Source organism: Cavia porcellus, unplaced genomic scaffold (genome assembly GCF_034190915.1).
Source record: "Cavia porcellus strain 051 isolate PalLab524CR breed Dunkin Hartley unplaced genomic scaffold, mCavPor4.1 scaffold_34, whole genome shotgun sequence".
NCBI classification, from domain to species: Eukaryota; Metazoa; Chordata; class Mammalia; order Rodentia; family Caviidae; genus Cavia; species Cavia porcellus.
The window spans coordinates 10,217,902-10,232,084 of NW_026947517.1; the positions used below are offsets into that span (position 1 = coordinate 10,217,902).

General features: G+C 42.7%; 1 long non-coding RNA gene across 1 annotated transcript in view; it reads left to right on the forward strand.

The window, feature by feature from the left end:
• Window positions 1–14,183, forward strand: part of LOC134474618 (uncharacterized) — a 34,832-nt gene that overhangs the window by 13,081 nt on the left and 7,568 nt on the right. Inside the window, exon 2 of the long non-coding RNA XR_010045494.1 lies at window positions 2,272–5,902. This is a non-coding gene — a long non-coding RNA (uncharacterized LOC134474618). The remainder of the gene's footprint in view (window positions 1–2,271; window positions 5,903–14,183) is intronic.

A 14,183-nucleotide genomic window follows, 5' to 3' on the forward strand; every position in this document is an offset into this window, starting at 1 on the left:
AAGCATTAAAGTTCTAAAATGTTCTGACCTTGACCTGGAATGCAGCTCCCCAAGCAACAGATGTGCAGCCTTCAAGCAGACTGGTCAGACAATGGGCTCAGATGAGTCAATCCCCAGGCTGAAGGCCAAGGACAGTGTTATCTGTTGACCCCACTGTCACACAGTGGAGTTACTTACGAGAATAGTTTAGCCTCCCTTGATTCCTGAACCCCTGGGGACTCACTTTTCCTGTGGTTCATAGTGAGTTAAAACCAGGCATAGCATTAACGTGTTTTAGGGAGAACCCATGCCCATCACAACCCCTACTGAAATCAGCTCCTTATATACTCTGCAAGGCACCTATTCTTATCATGTCACATATAAAAGTATGTTGATAAAATGTATGTTGAATGCCCTGCTAACCATCTCCAAACAGCCCGCTGGGCAGCAGTTCAGCCTTTGAACCTCCATTGGTCACGCAGGGCAGGAAAGTAGAGGAAGACAAGGGGCTTTCTCTGCCAAGACAGAAAATATAGAAGGACAAGAGGCACTTCCAGCTGTAAGTGTTACACCCACTTCTGAGCCTGTATCCTGAGGCCAGAGAAGAGACAGCTATTTTGATCACTTTGCTAGAAATCAGGAGTCTGAGCAGAGCTACAAAGGCTGGACATGGGAGCCCAATGAGGGATCCTCCAGAAGATTTGCCTGCATTTTGTTTTCACTTTCTGTTCTATGACTTAGTCATCACCAGCTGTTGGCAGTGTGGGTTCACTTGTCTTCCCAAGTGATCTGCTTCTGGGGAACTTGGGGAGTCAGCACACAGTGAGATCTCTATGTGTCTCTGTTAGGTTTTGCACAGAGCAAAGTATAAAAGTGCAGTTCCTATGATAGTAAGTTTGGCCCCAAAATTCCATTAGTGAGGTCTTAGTTTGAGGACACCTGATGCTTTGATCTTCAGGTTTGCATGTGCATGAAAGACTCAGTGCTGGCCAGGTAGAATGTGTCCTTCCTGCATGAGGATTTTCATCAGTTGTGCTTTTATTCTAACATATCAGAAGTGGATTTTCTTGCTGTGTGTTTTGCTTATAAATTATCATATTTTTATTACTACTTATTTACAGTGTGTACTGATTATGTTTTCGATAGGTCCATGGCACATGTGATGCATAGAATGGAAGTTAGGCCCTACCTTGTGCACAATGGTGCAGTCCATCAACTCATGACTGTTCTCAATGTTGAGGGCATTGAGAATCTAGCTCAGGGCCAAGCCATTGCCAGCACAAAGCACTGCTTTGTATGGATTGTTCTTTCTTTATGATCATTGCAGTGGGTATGATGCAATATTTGGAAGCTTAGTCTAGCCCTAACCCTAACTCTAACCTGAACCCTAAATCTAACTAACCCTAAAAAGTCACTATCACCATTCTCTGGGCAAAGAAAACTTGATGGCATTGATGTGGGAAAGGTAACATAAGTTAATTATAAGGACATAAGATCACTGGTGCCTGGGGTGGAGCAACAGGGGAAAGTAAAAAAAAAAAAAAAAAAAAAAGCATTGTTTAAAAATTTGAAGAATATTCTGGAATTGCACAGTGGGGAAATCTGCACAACATTGAGAATACACTAAATGCCAGCAAGCTGATTACTGTAAACTTCATTAAAATGTTAAATTTCATTTATTTTATTCTGTCACTAACTAATCTCTGAGAAATAAGAGTAGTCATGAATACAATGATAAATAAAATGGGAAGAGAGGGGAATGGCAGTTGTGGGTCAAGAGCTGCCCACAGGTAGAACTCAAGAGACGACTTCTGCTGTGGAGCACCCAGGAGGTCCAGCTTTGCATCTGATGGACAAGGGAATCCAGGTGCTGGCTCTTGCTGTGGGGCCAGAGCTGGTGAGGGAGCTGCAACCTATAGGTGACTGCATATCTTTCACTGTAATTGCCATGTAATCTGCATGTATTTAATAGACCACAAAAGAAACATTGAGCCCAATAATTAACAAGTATTAGTCTCAATAAATGTGCTAATAGCACTGCATCGTTGACAACTGTGAATTGTTTTTTTCTATGAGGTATTGAACTCATGACCTTGTGCTCTCCAGGCAGCTCATTGTGTCACTGAGCTCAATTCCCAGCCGCAACTACTTTAGATAATAAATATGACTATTAACAATGCTTAATTTGCCTTTTACATATTTAGTTATAAATTTTTTAAACCTACATTTTCTTAAATGAAATTATTTTCTTTCCTTGCAGTTTAAATTATGTTTTTTTTTTTTTTTTTTTAGGTACCGGGGATCAAAGTTACAACCTAGCACTTTCCAGACAGGCGTTTCTGCCTGCCCAGCTAAATCCCTGGCCTGTATTAATGAATATTTTTAAATGTATAAACATCACTTTATTCATTCAAATAGTATTGTGATTTAAGCAAAGGATGTCAATGAAGACAGAAATTGATATACAATCGGAGAGGAAATGCAACCTCAAAGAGTCAATGCAAAAAACTAAATACAACAATCACTGCTACAGGCACAGCTGAAGAAAGCCAGGCATGAAGGAGAAGATGCAGTGACCATGTCTACATGCTCCTGAAGAGAAAAACAACAGCTTGAAATGTACTACAGTTACCACCACTTCCTCCAGGAAGTCCTGATACTCATCAATTACCATACTCAATGACAAGAACAACTGGACTATTGTTCCCACAAAATGCCTTGGCTCTTTCCACATACATTTTCTGGCTGACTTGTTCCCCTGCTGCATAATATTAGTTAAGCAGCTTTAAGCTTATATTTTGATTGTAGTTTGAGACACACACTGTACCAACATTGTAACTTTCCTGTATAAATGACCCCTGACAATATGTCTGTGGACAAACACTGAAGACCACTCCTGAAAATTCAGGGGTATACTTTTCTCTTTTTTCCTAAGAAAATTTTTGAACTTTTTCTGGTTTGTGACTTCCTTTCTCAATGTTGTAAGCCATTAAACTTGGTGCATTTGACATTAAACAGGGCAGGATTATATTTCTCTTATTTCAATTTGAATATGAAATGTCTGCTAAAGGCCATGTTCCAAAGCCTGGATTTCAAGCTGCTTGTTTGCCATGGGTTTAACATTTCCATTAGCTTTTAGAAGTCCTCAGTCTAGTGAACTGCAAATGTATTGGAGGAAGGAGGTCACTGTTGTACTGTAGCACAATAGGTGCCATTCCTAAGTCTGTGTTGGTCACAGCCTCCTGGATGTCACTACATGGATTTCATTCCTCTGCTCCATCATTCAATAATTTCCATTTTAGAGAAGTCAACTTTCACACAGCTCTATTATTGTTTTTTTTTTTTTTTGAATAGTCTTTCTCTCTCCTTGGTTGTTTATTTTTTTCATTTAATTTTTTTATTTAAATACATAGTCTCACTTTGGAGCTCTGGTCAGCCTTGCACTCTCTTGGAGGTTAGGCTGTCCTTGAGTATATGTCCATTCTCTTGTTATTGGATATTCACATTGCACTGGGGAAATCCGCACAACATTGAGAATACACTAAATGCCAGCAAGCTGATTACTTTAAACTTCATTAAAATGTTAAATTTTATTTAGTTTGTTCTGGCACTAACAAATCTCTGAGAAATAAGACTAGTGATGAATACAATGATAAATAAAACTGGAAGAGAGTGGAATGGCAGGTGTGGGTCAAGAGCTGCCCACAGGTAGAACTCAAGAGATGACTCCTGCTGTGGAGCACCCAGGAGGTCCAGCTCTGCAGCTGATGGACAAGGGAATCCAAGTGCTGGCTCTTGCTGTGGGGCCAGAGCTTGTGAGGGAGCTGGCAGGTGGAGCTGGCACAAGGTCAGGAGGTGCAACTTATGCATGGACTGAAACTGGCCCTGTAATTTCAGGAAGAGAAAATATCACCAACTGTTCATGGATTTCTTGGGCAAAACCTTCCCACTGCCTGTCAGAGGCAGCTGTGTGCACCAGCTCAGCCCCAGCAAAGCCTCCCAGACTACATCCCTACACTGACTGCTGAGGATCTCATGCTCTTGGGTCACACAGCATTTGGGCACTTTGCTGAGTTCCAAGGCATATCCACTGCCCACAAGCCCATAAACTCTGGAGCTCAGGCCTGGGAGGTTCAGGATGCTCTAGCTGTTCCTGAAGAAGCTTAGCCTGGGGATCTACATGGAAGTACAGTTCCAATGAAGAGTCAAGCACTGAAGATGTGGACCTGGGGCAGAAGGGAGCTGGCTGAGTGAGAGGCCTGATATTCCTGGGCAAGTCATCTGTGGGGGGGGGGTGTAGGCCTTCTACCCAGGCTGTCCAGCATCCAGCCACAGCCTCTTCCATTCTCATTTTGGGGCATTTTGGGCCAAGGAGCCCTTAGAGGCTGAAAGAAGTCTCTGTGAGAGGGAGACCTTGCATAGATATATCACACTTTTGCTTGCTGACACATTGTCTCCTTGCCCTTCCCCAGTGCAGTCAGCTTGGTGAAGGCAGTGACTGCTATATGCCATGTCATGGCACTCAATGCATCAGGGATGCTGCTCCATGAATATCTGAGAAGTGAGAGGTCAGTTGGTATCTGTCTTACCTCTCTGCAGACTCTAGCTTAGGCAGTGATCCATTGCTATACCCAATTATGCATGTTCTGTACCCACACCTAGGGAGGCCTGGGGTCCGGAAAAATTACTTTTAGGTGAGCAATGTCTGTTCTGCTGCAAATAGTGACTCTGTGGCCTCCAAAGAACATTGTAACTCCAAAGGGCAGGAGTTGCATCTGCTCTGCTTACAAGGTCACGACCAATACCCAGAAATGTGTCTGCACACAGTGTGTCTTCATGTGTATTTGTAGCATAATTAAACCTATTTGCTCTTCCATGATATCTGACAGTCATGGATTTGTGCTGTACTCAAGGTATCCTGTGTTGAACAAACCCTGAGGCCCATATAGTGACTCTTCAATCTCCTTTCCAAAGAAGAGAAAGCTTCTGCCAAGTGTTGGTCAGTAAAGGGGATGGAAGATCATTCATGGGAATCAGCACAGGCTCTACTGTAGGTCTTCATGGGGCCAAGGCCACAGCTAACCTCTTTGCATGGAGCCCCCATTTCATCTTCAGTGACCCTGAGTTCTCAATCCACTCAGCACCTCATCATTCAGCATTTTAAACTGAGATTGAGTGATGAACTTGCACATGGCCAGGACCTGAGTCTGCAGGTGGCCAAGTCTCACTGGGCTGCTAAGTTAAGAACTCACCTTCACAGCTTTGGTGGCTGCAGGACTGAAATGTCAGCCATGGAGGAAGCCAGAGAGGAATGGCCGGAGCTGGGGCAGCTGTCCAGGAAGGCTAAGTCTGGAGTCTCCTTCAGGCTGTGAGGTCCATCTGCCTGCACCTGGCTTGCTGTACAGACATCTGAAGGCTCTCTACTGGCTGACTTCTGATCTGTGATGAGACAGTGGGGAGACATGGAATTGGTGTCATGCACATGACTTCTCAGAAGGGTTGGAGCTGAAGCAAAGCCCACACTCCAAATGGTCCACAGAGGCTTGTGCTACAGGGCTCACTAAGGAATTCTACCATGCTCACATCACTTCAATATAGGAGACGCAGAATAGAAGTATATGCATTAATAAAACCTATGAGTCTTAAGACGGCCTCCAATTTTAGAGATGAGAAAATGGAGGATCATTCTAGATGTCCAGATCCATTAATGAGGCCCCACAGAATGTTCCCCAGTTTCCTGATAGAATATCCACAGGAAGGAATTAAGCTACTCTTACATAGCCATGGAAGGTGAGCAGCTGTGTTCACTGCTCTTTTCTTGTGCTCATTTAGCCCGGAGGCTCCTATGATAGGAACTGCAGTGCCTGAAAAATTCCTGTAAGACAAGTGCCAGAGAAATGGACAGAGTGGACTGACATTTGAGGTGAGAACATGTGTGGTGAGTTGATGATGTGTAAGGGTGGAGAGGCAGCCAGCTAATGGTCCATGGACACCAGGCCTAGGGCTGAAAATGAGATACAATGGCAGAATTCAATCATGCCAAGAAATGAAGTGATTTTGTGTTTGTGTCCCATTTCCCATTCTCCCATCAATGTGTGCACAATGACCTTGCTGGTGACAAGGTAGAATCTGAATAAAGAGGATATGGTATTTGAGCACTTAGCATCTAGATTGCTTGAGAGCAGGACCACAGGTGCAGTGTTTGACAAGTCCTGGATGGATGTGCTTAAAGGGTTAATCTGACCTAAATTCCCCTCAGTACTCTATGGGGCACTATACAGTCCTTTCTGCTGACACACCCTGCATCAGAGCAGATATCTATTGTTATTGTGGGTACCATGTCTAGAGCCGGGACATGACACACAGGGCCCAGGGACCAGCTCCAAGCCGGTGTCCTGTGTACAGCTCTGTTGGGCCAGAGCCCAGAAGCCTAGAGAAAGCCTGAGGCTCTGAGAAACCACAGGATTCACTTTGTTAAACAACATAAACTTATGTTCCTGAAAGACAAAAAGCACTGTCCCAGACTTCTACCCAGGAGGACAGGCCATGACTCTGGAGGCTGTGGATAAACATGGCCACTGCCCTTCTCTTCCTGCCAGCCCTGTCCTAGATGGGAATGTGAATGTGACAGTAGCCCAGGCTCAGTTTCCCTGTCCCTGCCCAGGAGCATCTGCCCTCAGTGCCTGTCCTCAGACCCCCTCACACTGATGACCTAGGGAGGGAATTGTTTATGCAGACTTACAGTGGTGGCCAGGCTTAAATAGCCTTGTCTGTGTCTCTGAGTGGCTGGTGGCAGAGCCTAGGGACATCTGGCCTAGGTTCCCTCTTCTGTCTGAGTGCCTGGGAACTAGGCCTGGTGAATCTTGTCCTGTGCTGCCTTTGATGGTTGGGCAGTTCCCGGTGAGCATCCTGAAGTATCTTGGCTGAATGAACCATCCTCTCACTTGTTCACAGGTAGTTTTCCCATGGCGGGTCCTGAGGCTGGGGTTTTGAGGCCTGGGAATGCAGCATAACATATTGACTTAACATTCTCTCTAGCCAAGTGCCTGTGAAGGCCAACTGTCACTAGACCAAGGTGCTTGGTGACCAGAGCCTTCAGAGTTCTGTTTAGATCTGTTGCCAAGCAAATGAGGTCATACACTTGGATCCATAGCTGGGCTGCCACCTCTAATGCCCAATTTATTTTTATTGTGGAATAAATCTGTTCTCCTTAGAAATAGCAGGTGAAAAACTGGAAAACTGAGTGTGGTTTTACACTTTTCTGAACTTTGAAAATTTAAATGCAGCAAACATGTAGATGCTTCAAATGTGGCAGGTATGGTGCCAAGCACACAATTCCATCCAAAGGACCCCTTGTCTCTGAAGATGAGGTGTTCACTGTCTTCACTTAGAGATATTTCACATTTTCAGGTGACTTGCTTTCCTGGGCATGTGTTAGTTTCATTTCAATTCCATTAGGGAGCATGGAGATATTCCCAGAATGCCCATGTTTTCCCTTGAAGAATGTGAATGTTTCATGTTAAAACAGCACATGTCCAGGGGAGGAGGATTCCTAGCAAGTCTTGCTCTCACATGCCTATGAATGATTACTTATGAGTCCTTGGATTTTTACCTCAGCCACATACTGTAGTGCTCTGTAGTCTGACAGCCTGTGAGGGGGGACAGCAGGTGGTGAGAGCAAGGGAATACTTTGCAAGGCCATGAACATCATTGCCCCATGTGGATGAAGGACACATGCGTGTCACTCTTAGGGAACTTGTCTACTAGCAGCTGCTATCACTTCCTGTCCTTCCATCCCAAACAGACCATGAGCTTTGTGTCCCTCCTGGGTAGTTTGCCTTTCCTGTAGGTGATGTTGCTCATCCTGTTTAGTGGCAATTCCCTTTGCTTGGTATACTTCAAGCAGTGTCTCCGTGCTGGGCTCCTCCTGTGCTGTCACGAACTGCTACTATGGGGCTGAACCAAACAACTGCGACTTGTTCATGCATGTGTCACCTATGTGCTGATGGGGATTTGTTCTGTTTATGGCTTGACTCTTGAAAGCAGGGTACCACAGCCATTTTTATTCATGTTCTTGTGTGTATATATGTTTTATTTCAAAGAATAGTGCTTGAATGTGAAATTACTGGATCATATTTCTGTTGTATGGCTACCTTAGAAATTCTTAAAGTATCTTTGGAAGCAGTTGATTCAAGCAGAGTTAAGTGGTTGGTTTTTGTTTTGTTTTGTTTTATTATGCTATAATATATCATGCTATGTTATGTTCCACTATGTTATGTGTTGGTTATGATTTTGAAACTCCTCCAGCATGTTTTAAGTCCTTTCTGATTTGACTTTGAATAATCAACCTGAGAAAATATAAGAATATAACATAATCTGACTAATTTTGCTTTGGAGAAATTTTAAAAAGGAAAACTCAGTCAGGGATGTTGGTGCACACCTATCATTCCAGTACTTAGAAGGTTGAGGCAGGGGGATTGTAGTGAGTTTGAGGTCATCCTGGGCTACAAGATAAGATGAAGACCAGCCTGAACTGCATAGCAAAACCCTTTCTAAAAACAAAATAAAGAAAGAAAGAAAGAAAGAAAGAAAGAAAGAAAGAAAGAAAGAAAGAAAGAAAGAAAATGAAATAATATAAAAATGAAAAGTCAAAGTCACCTGTCAATTGAGAAATCAAATCTTTGTGAGGTTTTCCTGAATATGTGTTTTAGTCAACACAACTAGCATAAGATTTACCATCATGTACGCATTGATGTTCTGCCTGGTGTTTCCACTGTTTTAATTTTTTAAAGTTTTTACTGAAATGAGTGCAGATATGCTACTGAATTTACACTCTTAGGATATGAGTAGCTCAGTATGAAGAGAATTTGATCATTCTTATTTTTTCTGTCCTAAATTTATATTTGAACAAGAATTTGATCGAGGGATTACTATTTTTTCTGAAATAATGATAAGAATCTTATAAAGATACTGTTTTTGAGTGTATAAAATGGTAAAAATGATTGTAGATTAATAGTGGTTAACGTACCTTGCACTGGGATTTCTGGAATTTCTAAATGATGGATATTTTCATACATTTGTAAAATTATTTACAAATGTTAACACATGGTCTCACTAATTTTCTAAGTTTCCCAGGCTAGGCTTAAATCTTTCCTCATTCTTCCTCACCCTCCCAGAGTGCTGGGATTACAGGTGTACATTATCCTGCATTGGTAATTGATAGCAATGTTGTGTATTCATGGAATAAAATGTTCAGCTTCGGTTTTTAGACACTTTGCAGAAAGAGACGATCTACTTAAGCTATCTGCTACCTTCCTAGCCTGCAGTTTCTTTCACAGAGTGTAAGACTGAAAATCCCATTAACACTGTTTTGGATTCTCTGCTTTTTAACTGTGGTCAGCATGTTCTTCAGAGCATCACTCTAATTGCCTTCTCCACTGGGACTGAGGTTTGGTGTCCTTGAAGCACATTCTCTTTTTATTTAACCCCTCCCAGAATTTAATGATTGTTTGAATTCAGACCCCCAGAAAGGTGTGAAAGTTAAAGCTACTTGGGGCACACTGCCCTCCAGAAGGCCAGGCCAGTGTAAAACATTATTTTCCCTGCAGTCCTAATTTCCACGGGTTTCTTTTGGTTTTTGAATATTGATTTTTGATTCTAATTTTTGCTCTGTTCATCAGTGTGTCTGTCCCTGATGTCTGTGGGTGAGTGACATCAAAGGAAACCACACATCCATTAAGGGTCATATTTCATTTTACTTAGGGATGCAGCCATTTTCTTTGGTATCCTTAAACTAACCCTACAGTGTATATTCTTGTGAGTAACTACTTTCAGTTATTTAGTCTTTTAAGCAAAATATTCTCACCATGCTGCTTCTACTGAAGGAACCTGTAGCAGTCATGAGCCCATCTCTTATTTCAAGCTCCATACCTTGACCAGCCTGCAGTGTCCCCATTTTCTGAACTGCTCCACAGCTGTGGTGAGTCCATATGCGGCAGTTGAGATCTGCACCTGAGTGGAAGTCATTCAGTCAAGGTGGGCTCTGTAACAGGGTGACCTTCTTGAACAAAGGTCCCCAGAGGGAGATAGGGCCTCAAGCCTGCACAGAGGAGCTCTGGCAACAGGGCCATTCCAGCCATCTCCTGTCCAGCCTGCAAGCTGCGCTGCTTTGCTAAGAAGCTCACTCATGGATCAGCAGGCCTGAATCTGGGCCTTTCTTGCCATGGTTCCTGCTAGGAGTCATGGTGTCCAGCACCTCTGCCTGGTCCATCTCCCCCACCTTCAGATCTCAACAGAGATCTGCACAGCTTTGGGCTTCCTCTCCCAGGCTGCCATCTATGTAGAAACTTGAGGTGTGAAATCTGTGACTATGAAATTCAACCTGTATACATTTAACCTGGAAATTCAGCATCTAAGGCTCCATTATAAAGAATGAGGCTGACAACACCCATATTCTCTTCTTACTCAGCTTAGCTGTGAATAGTTAGAAACCACTGAATGTGCCACAGCAGAGCTGCTGCATCAATTATAAAATTACAGCCACTGAAAATGCGGCAAGAAGCCCATGTCTCAGGCCATGTCCCCGGTGTTACTTGAGATGACAGAGAGTTTATGGCCTGACCCTCTCTCTACCCAGCAGTGAAGACACAGGGACTCATGCAGCAGGTAAGGACAGGAGAGCGGGGCTCATCGATGGCAGACCATGATCCTGGGGGTATGCCTATTTCTTTTTTGTCCATTTTCTTATACCATTGAATTAATTATAGTGTTCTATTCAATATTACTTCTATTCAGTTTAGTTAACAACAAATAGTGGCTAATTTATTGAATGGGCAAGGGAAAATGGATGATTTAATTACATTATATATAATGAAATTCACAATACATACTTCGAATATCTATCTGTGTGTGTGTGTGTGTGTGTGTGTGTGTGTGTGTGTGTGTGTGTGTAAAGGAGTCTTGATTTTCAGAAAGGCAACACTCTGTTTATCACGATCTCTAACACATGAGGTCATGCAGAGTCCTTCCACGGTGCAGTGGTGCTACAACCCCATAGAAGCCACCGTGCGCATCTGTGCCTGCTACTGCCAGAGGACAGCAAGAGATTTGGTTCAGTGTTTGTTTTTCCAGCAAGGAAGTCCTGAATCATCCTGCTTCCAGGCAGCTCAGGGAGTGAGCAGCATGCAGAGGAGCCCAGCACTGCCTGCCTTACATCCCTTTCCCCCACTGTATCCATGCTGCAGCCCTGCCAGGGGGCAGCCAAGAGTCTGCCTCCTCAGCCCCAGGGTCCTCAGTTCTTGAGTCCTGGCCTCAGCCTCCACCAGGCTTCAGGTGCTGCCATGTGTTCAGCTGGCATAGTGGGTGGGGCACACTCTCAGCCCCACATACACAAAGATCACATACCACACTGACCCTTCCAGTCTGCAAATTTTGACTGAGGCTTTGGCATTGGAACAACACACAAAATTGTCATTACCTTTTCTTTTTGTTCTTTTTTTTAGTGGTTTCTTTATTTATTTAAACATATATTTAGAATTGCATTTTGCAAAAAAAAACCTTTATTTGTCTTTTCATGCCCCAGTTAACTGAAGCTCTTACAAATTTCTACTGCACTTCAAACCCATATGCTTGAATGCTCACAATCCAATCTGCAGCTTTGTAGCATGGTGGAAACAAAGCAGAAACTGAATTTGGGGATATTTCTTTGCCTTCTAGCACCTTGAAAAGAAAACCTTGACTCGTGTGTTTTTACCTCCAAAATATAGGCTTCAGTACCAACTGAATCTGCCACTGACAAAATGAGTTTCCTGCATTTATTTCAAACTATCTCATTTCCCCTCAACTGGATAAGAACATTGTCTAAGATTTCTTATGCCCAAACTTGAAAAATAAGTTCCAGTAGACAAGAGGCTGCTACACATCCTGAAATCATGATGGGATTTTATGTAAACAGATAGTCCAGGCCACACCCTTGCAGCCATGAGCTGAGAGAGGGGCAGATGGCTTGTGCAGATAGAAACACCTAGAAATAGTCAACCAGCAGCTGCAACAAGCAGGGAGCACAGCTGCTGAGCCTTCACTGCTGGGTGATGGAATGGTGTGGTAGGTTTTGCCCTGGGTTTACTGATGTGGCTTGGTAAATCCAGGTTATTGCAGGGATTATCGTTCCAAAGGAAAATCATGTACATGTATCATTTATTTGCCATTTTCTTTTGCATTTATGGAATCTACATGCATGATATTTTATGTCTCTGCCATTACAGACCCATTCATGGGCATTATTCCCATGTCTTGTCAAGGGCTAGTTTATTTACACAACATGCAGAGCATTTTTCTCAGCCTTGTTTCTCCAGACCTGTGCATTTTCAATAATTTCTTCAAAGGAAGCTAAACAATTTAGTTTGAGAAAACTTCAACTGTGTTGCTGTGCTTCTGTGTGACTTCCTTGCTGCCAGACCTGAAAAAGGCAGTGAGTTGTACCTGCTGGAGGGTTATCCCCAGAGGGACATGCTTTGCACAGCTGTGCCAGGAAGGGCTGCTCATTAGTTGACTGGCCACCCTAAACATCCAAATGTCCTTTCCCCAAGCTGGTCTTGGTTTTGGGAAGCATTGGATTGCAGTAGAGACTCCCTGTGCACTGGCTGGCTCTTGGAAAGCCTTGTGCTACCATGAGGTTGTTGGTTCCTAGACCTTCACCTCTGTGGCCCTGCGGCCAGTTAGTTCCAGCAACCATGCACAGCATCCTCCAGGTAGCTCTCCTGTGGACCCTCTATGTAGAGGCAAGGGAGGGTCCCATTTCCTTTCTGCATCCAACAGTACTGTGAATCGACTCTTGAACAGAAATCTTGGAAAGTTGTGCAAGTTTCTCTCTGGGAGAAATCTCTGTTCTTAGCCCTGCATGCTGCAGGGACACCAGTGTATAGCTCTGATGGGAGCTTCATGTCAAGGTTCTGCTCTGCACCCCATAATTTCATGTGTGCTGTTCAGCATCTGCCTTAGAACATGCCATCGAATGGGGACACAGCACATCTCAGGGATCTGTCCCCTGTGTGCTTCAGCTTTGGGAGGCTCAACATTTTCTGTACTTGTTGGCCATGTGTGGTGATTGCCTTTGAGTTACAATAATTTGTCACTTCTCTCACAAAGTGGACTCTTGAGACATCTGTCACACCTGTAAAAACAATCATCTATCTGACTATGGGTTGTACGGAAAGGTTTCCTGCTGTGGTCTCTACATTAGTCTTGTTTCTGTTTTTCTTTTTTTTTAATTTTATTAAAAAGGAAAAAGAGAAAAAATGAAACAAAACAAAGCGGTGTAAGGGTACAAGTAATACAGAACTACCAAAAAAAAAAAAAAAACCCAGTAAGAAATCATCAGTTAATAGATTACATATTATCATCTTAGAGATAGTTGCTCAAATCACAGTATCAAATCATACAAAGTGGACATTCAAACAGTGAGACTGCAAACAGTTGTGTTCAATGATCCAGCCAAAAACATTAATATGGTCAGCTATTTAACACCACTAAACACTCTTGCTGTTGTATCCTTTAGAGCTCTTTTTTCCCTCTCTTTTTTACAATGAAATTTACACATTTATTACTCCTTAGTTCTTATCACTTTTGGGGGGGGGAGAGAATAAAGTCAAATATGGCAAAACAAAGCTGTCAGTCAAAACCAAGGATAGACATAGCACATGATGTAAAACAGTGTACAAGGTTATCAACAATGGTTATCAACAATGTCTCTTGTTTCCTTAAAAAGAATTCTCTATCTAATTAGATATTATAAAGTTGAATAAAACAGTAGACAAGACCAATAAAACTTAGGCATTGTAAACATTACAGGACTTCCAAAGGAGACAATAGTCAAACCAGAATGGGCATCTTAGTGAATCTTATAGCCTTCAAAATAGTTGCCTATACCCTCAAACTTGATACTATCATACAGAATGGAACAGAGTCTAATCAGTCAAAACAAGATAGTGGGAGTATTACAAGACTTCAAAACAAGTTAATAGGAAATCAAAAAAGTTACTATTATATATCCTGCTAATTTTTAAATCTTTTCCTTAATTAAAAAAACCATAAAAATAACTAAATATTTATTTTAATGAATAAGGGAGAGATTGAGATAAAAGAGGACATAACAATATAGCAATACTGGTCAAAGCATGACTGTTTCAGCAACCTAGTGCTTCACC